This window comes from Elephas maximus, chromosome 7, assembly GCF_024166365.1.
Source record: "Elephas maximus indicus isolate mEleMax1 chromosome 7, mEleMax1 primary haplotype, whole genome shotgun sequence".
Taxonomy (NCBI): Eukaryota; Metazoa; Chordata; class Mammalia; order Proboscidea; family Elephantidae; genus Elephas; species Elephas maximus.
This window is the reverse complement of record NC_064825.1, coordinates 87,777,879-87,784,459: the sequence shown is the minus strand read 5'-3', so window position 1 is coordinate 87,784,459 and position 6,581 is coordinate 87,777,879.

Here is a 6,581-nt window from a genome sequence, read left to right as displayed (position 1 = left end):
GTTATCAGGAGGGGCTAGTCCCTGGAGAAGGACATCGTGCTTGGTAAAGTAGAGGGTCAGGAGAAAGAGGAAGACCATCAACGAGATGAATTGACACAGTGGCTGCAACAATGGGCTCAAACATAGCAAAGATTGTGAAGATGGCGCACGACCAGGCAGTGTTTCATTCTATAGTACATAGGGTTGCTATGATTCAGAACAGACTCAACAGCACCTAACAACAACAACAAAGTCTTTAACGGGGTAATAGCACTTACATTTATATAGCACTTTTAACTTGCCAAGGTTTTTCCCATCTTTTTGTATATTGTAAAGGATTAAAACTCCACTTCTACGGTTGTTTTTTAACAGCCACCCTCCCTCCATGAAATCCACAGGATCCCAAAAGTCTTCTGTAATAGTTATGGTTAAGAGACTACAGGATGGGCCAGATAATATGATCAGTAAATGAAAATATCGTAAAGGGACTCATACAAAACCTTAGTGAGACCATGTCAATATTGTGGCAACATTTGTCAGAAATATAAGTCAATTCTTTTTTTTGAATTAGCCGTAGAAGATGCTTGGTTTCTAAGAAAGCATAGTTTTCACTGACTGCACAATATTCCTTTATATGAACGGATTATAATTTATTTAAACATTTCTTAATTTTTGGATGTGTAGGCAGTTTCCAAAATTCACTATGATAAATAATGTGGCAATGAACGTTACAATAATTTCTCCCATGCCAAATAAAGAGTTGATAGACTGAATTTCCTACTGCTGGCTTTAGATTCATGTATATCCAGTCTAAGATTATCCTGAGACTGTGTAAAGTTGATACAAAGCAGACAGAGCTTCACTTAGCAAGCGGCTCATCCGAAAGACCCCTATGAGCCCACTAAATGGGGACATTCCAAGAACTCAATTTATCTGTCTTAAAAGGTTAAGCTCTCATGTTGACCCTGCCAAGATTCAGACCTGTGCTCCCAAGAAGGCTACGTATTTTGAAGCTGCTGCTGGCATTGAATAGCCATTCCCTTCAGCTCTACCATTGTGATTTCTTTATCCTCCAGGTGCAAGGTAAGAACTCTGTTATCTAACAGACATCTCTTCCCATTTGAGACTATGTGGTGTAGACCTCTCTCTTATTTCCAATGAAGTAGATTTAACCATGGTAGAAAGACTTTGGAAAAAATCACATACAATATAGGAGAAATAGCATATGCTATACTCCAACATATTAAATCAAATGTTACAAGTAACATATTGAAATGGAATGAGTACAGGATTAAAAAAACAACAACAACAACAAAACAAACTCACTGCAGTCGAGTTGATTCTGACTCATGGCAACCCTACAGGGTTGCCTCATAGGGTTTCCAAGGTTGTAATCTTTACAGAAACAGACTGCCACATCTTTCTTCCATGGAGTGGCTGGTGGGTTCAAACCGCCAACCTTTGGGTTAGCAGCCAAGCACTTTACCCACTGTACCACCAGGATTAGAAGTCAAGAAAGCTGAGGTCAAGTCCTAATCCTGTGGGACCTTGGTTAAGTTACTAAACTTCTCTGAGCATCAGCTTCTTTTAATAAAATTGGTGAGTTTAATTAGATGATCCCTACAGATCTTTCTAGTTTCAAAGTTCTATGCTTTTCAAAACAAAAAATATTCGACTGACAGGTGTGTAGAATTTTCTGAGGAGTGTAAATGATGCTCTTCTTACTGTATGTGTGCCAATTCTTATTTGTATGTTTATGTGGACATTATGCTGTACTATTTGTTTGGCTCTTTACAGTTTATTAAATAGTTACCTACATTTGTCATTTGATCATTCCACAATTCTTATTATCCTCTTTTTACATATTGGAAACTTGAGGCTTGGAGAAACTGTGAGACTTGCCCAAAGTCATACATCTATTAAGAGGCACATCCCAGAGCCCAAATCCGTGTCTTCTATGTCTAAAGTCCATGCTCTTTCCTCTACATCCCATTCCAGCTTCTATCTTATTTTTCAGACACATTGAAAAACCATAATAGGTGAATTTTAGGAACAGATTCTTAGCTATATGGGGAACAGAAGGAAGATAGGATCCATATAGAATACTCCATTGGTGGGCAAAACCGACACTTACCCTCCATCCTGTCACTACAACTTCTCTCCTCTGTCCCATCGTGGCCAAGCTCTTGAAAGCCATGTTCTCACATCTCACTCACTCCCTGAGCACTGAAGTCTGACTTCTGCATCCATCACTTCTTTTGCTAAGGCAATCTGTAGTAGACACCACTGGGGTGGCTTCCTGCTCACAGTAATTCCCCTTCCCTAGTACAGCTCTGATACATGGGGATAGGCCCCCACTGGCCATTTCTGGGCCATGTTATCATACCCATGGCAATGGCTGATTATTTAAAAGCAGACACCTGACCTGAGCTGGGCCAGTTTCCCAGAAGTTTGAAACTTGACTAGAAATCCATACACTGGGGGTGGTTGGAGCTGTGTTGGTGAATGGCAGCACTCTAAAGAGCGAGTCCATGTAGTCCTACTGCACAAGTTCCTGGAGCTGCCTTGATTGCTGCTTGGGTGTTCAACTCTTCCTCCAACTTTTTAAGCTACCACTTTTCTTGCCTAAATTACTCTCTGTGGCTTTTTTCTCAGAGACCCTTGACTAACACAGTTATCAACAATCCTTTTTCCTTCCAAATGCAGCGGACACTGCTGTCAATTCGCTCTTTCTTGACACTCTTCCCCCTCTTGGCTTTCACAACACCCTCTCCCCATCCTCTTCCCACTTCTTGGGCTTCACTTTCTTAGTTCCTGTCTACCTGCTCTATCCCCTAGGTTACCTCATCAGACTGCTCACACTTCACCAAGATGATCTATCTATTTCTATGGCTTCACCCTCCTTCCTGGGGCCTTGCTCCAGCTGTATTAAATACTAAAATACTTTTCCCTTAAAAGTGTCATCCTCTCTCTGTAGACTCCAAGCCTTTGCACATGTCCTGAGGGGATTGCTACCCATCTCCCAGCCTTTTCTTTCCTCCTGGATTGTTAGCTCTTCCTTATCCTGTAGAACTCGGTGTGGACATTATCTCCCATGGCAGGGATCTTCCAATGTTTTTGTTGTCATACCTACCAAAATTATTTTGAAAATCTATGCACCCCCTTGCACATTTTTATGTTGACCATTGAAAAGTTTTATCATAACTTTAGATAGCTGCAAAGAGAGTAACTTCTGGTTTTGCCACTTTAAAATGAAACTTATATCACTCTTTTAAATATGTATCCAATGGAATTTAAATACCTCAGAGATTGAATGCTCTCCAGCACCTATTTCATAGAGTCGCTATGAAAAAGGTGATGGAGATCATTCAATCACTGAAGTATTTAAATATATAGGGTTACCATGAGTTGGAATCAACTCGATGGCAGTGGGTTTGGTTTTGTTTTTTGTTTGTTTGTTTTATTACCTTTTTAAAGAATACATGAGCCCACCCTTCTTTAGCAGTGAAAAATTTTATATCATTCTTCTTTCCCCTTGAATTTATATTTTCATTCTACTTCCCCCACAGAATTTCATCTTGAAAGCCTTTTATTGATCACTCATATCTCTCTGCTACAAGAAATATGTAAATTAATTAAAATTGAAAAAAACTCCTATGATTATAAACTTCTAAGCATAAAGTATTTAACTACAACTTTCAAATACAATACAATCAATTCAATTCAATTCAATACAATTGCTATTGCATACAATTAACCAATACAATTAACCAAAAGATTATAAATATATCACAAATTTTGATAAATTATTGTTAGCCATAAAAAGTAAGTTTGATGGAAATGTAGCTCTTAATGAGACATAGGGGCCTTTTAAAATATTAATTTGTATGTATATACATGAGTATTGCTTATTGCTAGAAAGAGACAGGGTTTCTGCCCCAATTCTATTCCAATTTCTTTTGAGCCCTGAGAAACTTCACTCATAAATAGAAGAAGCTTTATTAGAGCAAAAACTCCTTTACTAGGAGTTTGATTCTTTGAACTCCTTCCAAGTTATGTGCTAAAAATCTCATAATGATCTAGCATCAAAAATTATTTTAAAATTTCTCCTGGCTGACAAATAGATTATATCCTCCATTAACTTTTTTTATTGTGATAAAAATATACACAACAAAACGTTCACCAATTCAACAATGTCTACTTGTATAATTCAGTGACATTCATTACATTGACTAGCATTACATGTTGTGCAAATATTATCACTATCCTTTTCCAAATTATTCTATCACCATTGATATAAACTCAATACTCTCTAAGCAAAAGCTCCACCTTTCCCTTTCCCTTCCACCCCTGGTAACCACTAATAATCTTTGGTTTCTATACATTTGCTTATTTCAAATAAGTGAGATTATAGAGTATATAACCTTTTCCAATTGACTTGTTTTACTCAGCAGTGGTTAAGAGTTCTGCTGCTAACCAAAAGGTTTGCAGTTGGAATCTACCAGCCGCTCCTTGGAAACCCTGTGGGGCAGTTCTACTGTGTCCTATTGGGTCACTATGAGTTGGAATCAATTCAATGGCAATGAGTTTAGGTTTTGGTTTTATAATGTTTCCAAGACTTATCCATGCTGTAGCATGCATCTGGACTTCCTTTCTCTTATGGCTGAGTAACAGTCCATTGTATGTATATACCACATTTTTTAATCCATTCATCTGTTGATGGACATTTCAGTTGTTTCCTCCTTCTAGCTCTTGTGAAAATGCTGTGATGAACATTGGTGTACAAGTATCTATTTGAATCACTGCTTTCAAGCCTTTTGGATATATACCTAAGAGTGAAATTTCTGGGTCATATGGTAGTTCTAGGTTCAACTTTTTGAGGGACTGCCAAAATGTTTTCCACAGTAGCTGTTCCATTTTCCATTCCCACCAGCAATTGATGAGGGTTCTAGTTTCTTTACAACCTCACCGACACCAGTTGTTTTCCATTTTTTTGATCATAGCCATTCTAATGGAGGTGAGATGGTATCTCATTTTGTTTTTGATTTACACTTCCCTACTGGCTAATGGGAAACTCTGGTGGCGTAGTGGTTAAGTGCTACAGCTGCTAACCAAAAGGTCGGCAGTTTGAATCCACCAGGCGCTCCTTGGAAACTCTATGGGGCAGTTCTACTCTGTCCTGTAGGGTTGCTATGAGTTGGAATTGACTTGATGGCAGTGGGTTTGGGTTTTTTTTGGCTTAATGGCTAATGACATTGAGCATCTTTTCATATACTTGTTGGCCATTTGCATATCCTCTTTAATGAGATGTCTGTTCAAGTCCTTTGCCCATTTTATCACTGGGTTGTTTGACTTTTGTTGTTAAGTTGAAATTTTTTAAAAAATATATTTTGGATACTAGACCCTTGCTGGATATTTGGTTGCCATGCCCTTCGTTAATTTAGTAAAAGGATTTGTGGTCCAGCTATTAGAATAATTTGCTTTCTCAGTGGCTAGGACATAATCCCAAAGGTTATACCCAAAACTTACCGAATGACTATTAATTATTCCTGTTACTCTTTCACTCAGGTGTACCTTATTTAACCCACTATATTGAGAAAGGGTTGGGAACATAAGATTTTTTAAATTTCATTACTCCTTTGTCAGTGCAATTTTTTTTTTTTTTTTGCTAAAAGTATTTTATAATGCCACATACTTTAAATATATATATATTTTTCATCAAATCCTTGGTGCTTCAGATTATACTTATTCAATTCATGGAAAATATCTACTCTACCACATAATGGCACAGCCAGTCCTCACTTATAAGATAGATGCATTTGGTCTTTCCACATAGAAATAAGCTGTTCTATGGTCTGTTTCGTTTCTGGTTATGTGAGTGTGTGTTATTTAATGACATCATAACTGACCAGGCTATTCAGTTAATGTTCACATTTCTCTGACTTTATGGCTTTTTGTGTCCTGCTGGCATTTCTGAAGGAATATTATTGCTTGGAAATTGAACATCAGAATGAATTCAATTTAATCTAAAAAGTCTTTTTGAAACTATTTTCTTCATAAATTATTATTTTTATTAGCTGGCTTATCTGATTCAGTTAAGACTAAAGAATTAGATGCAACAATAAAATTCTACTAATTATATATCAATGTGATTAAATTGTATTGACCACATGACAATGAGCCTCAAATAATCAGAACAGTTACAATGAGTAGGTGTGCAACAAATGGCTTGCTGAGTCAATTAATAGAGAATTGGCAAATCCCAAACAGAGGTCTGAACAGTTGTTTGGAAATTTCTAGTAAACTGTGTCTACTTCTGAAATTTCTCATAACTGTATCTAATTCTTCCAAAAATAAAACTAATAACAGCAACTTACATTTATTAAACCTTTACCACATGAGAGGCACTATTCTAAGTGCCTTATTATGTTAATTTGTTTAATTCTTACAACATTATGGGGTTGTTATGAAGATTAAAAATATGTAAAGTTCTTATATAAACACAGAAATCTGTACCTAATATTAGGATAAAAGTTTTAGCTGACATCTTTCTAAGACTATCATGATACTTGTGTGTGAAGACCAAGCAAAACTGGTGAGAT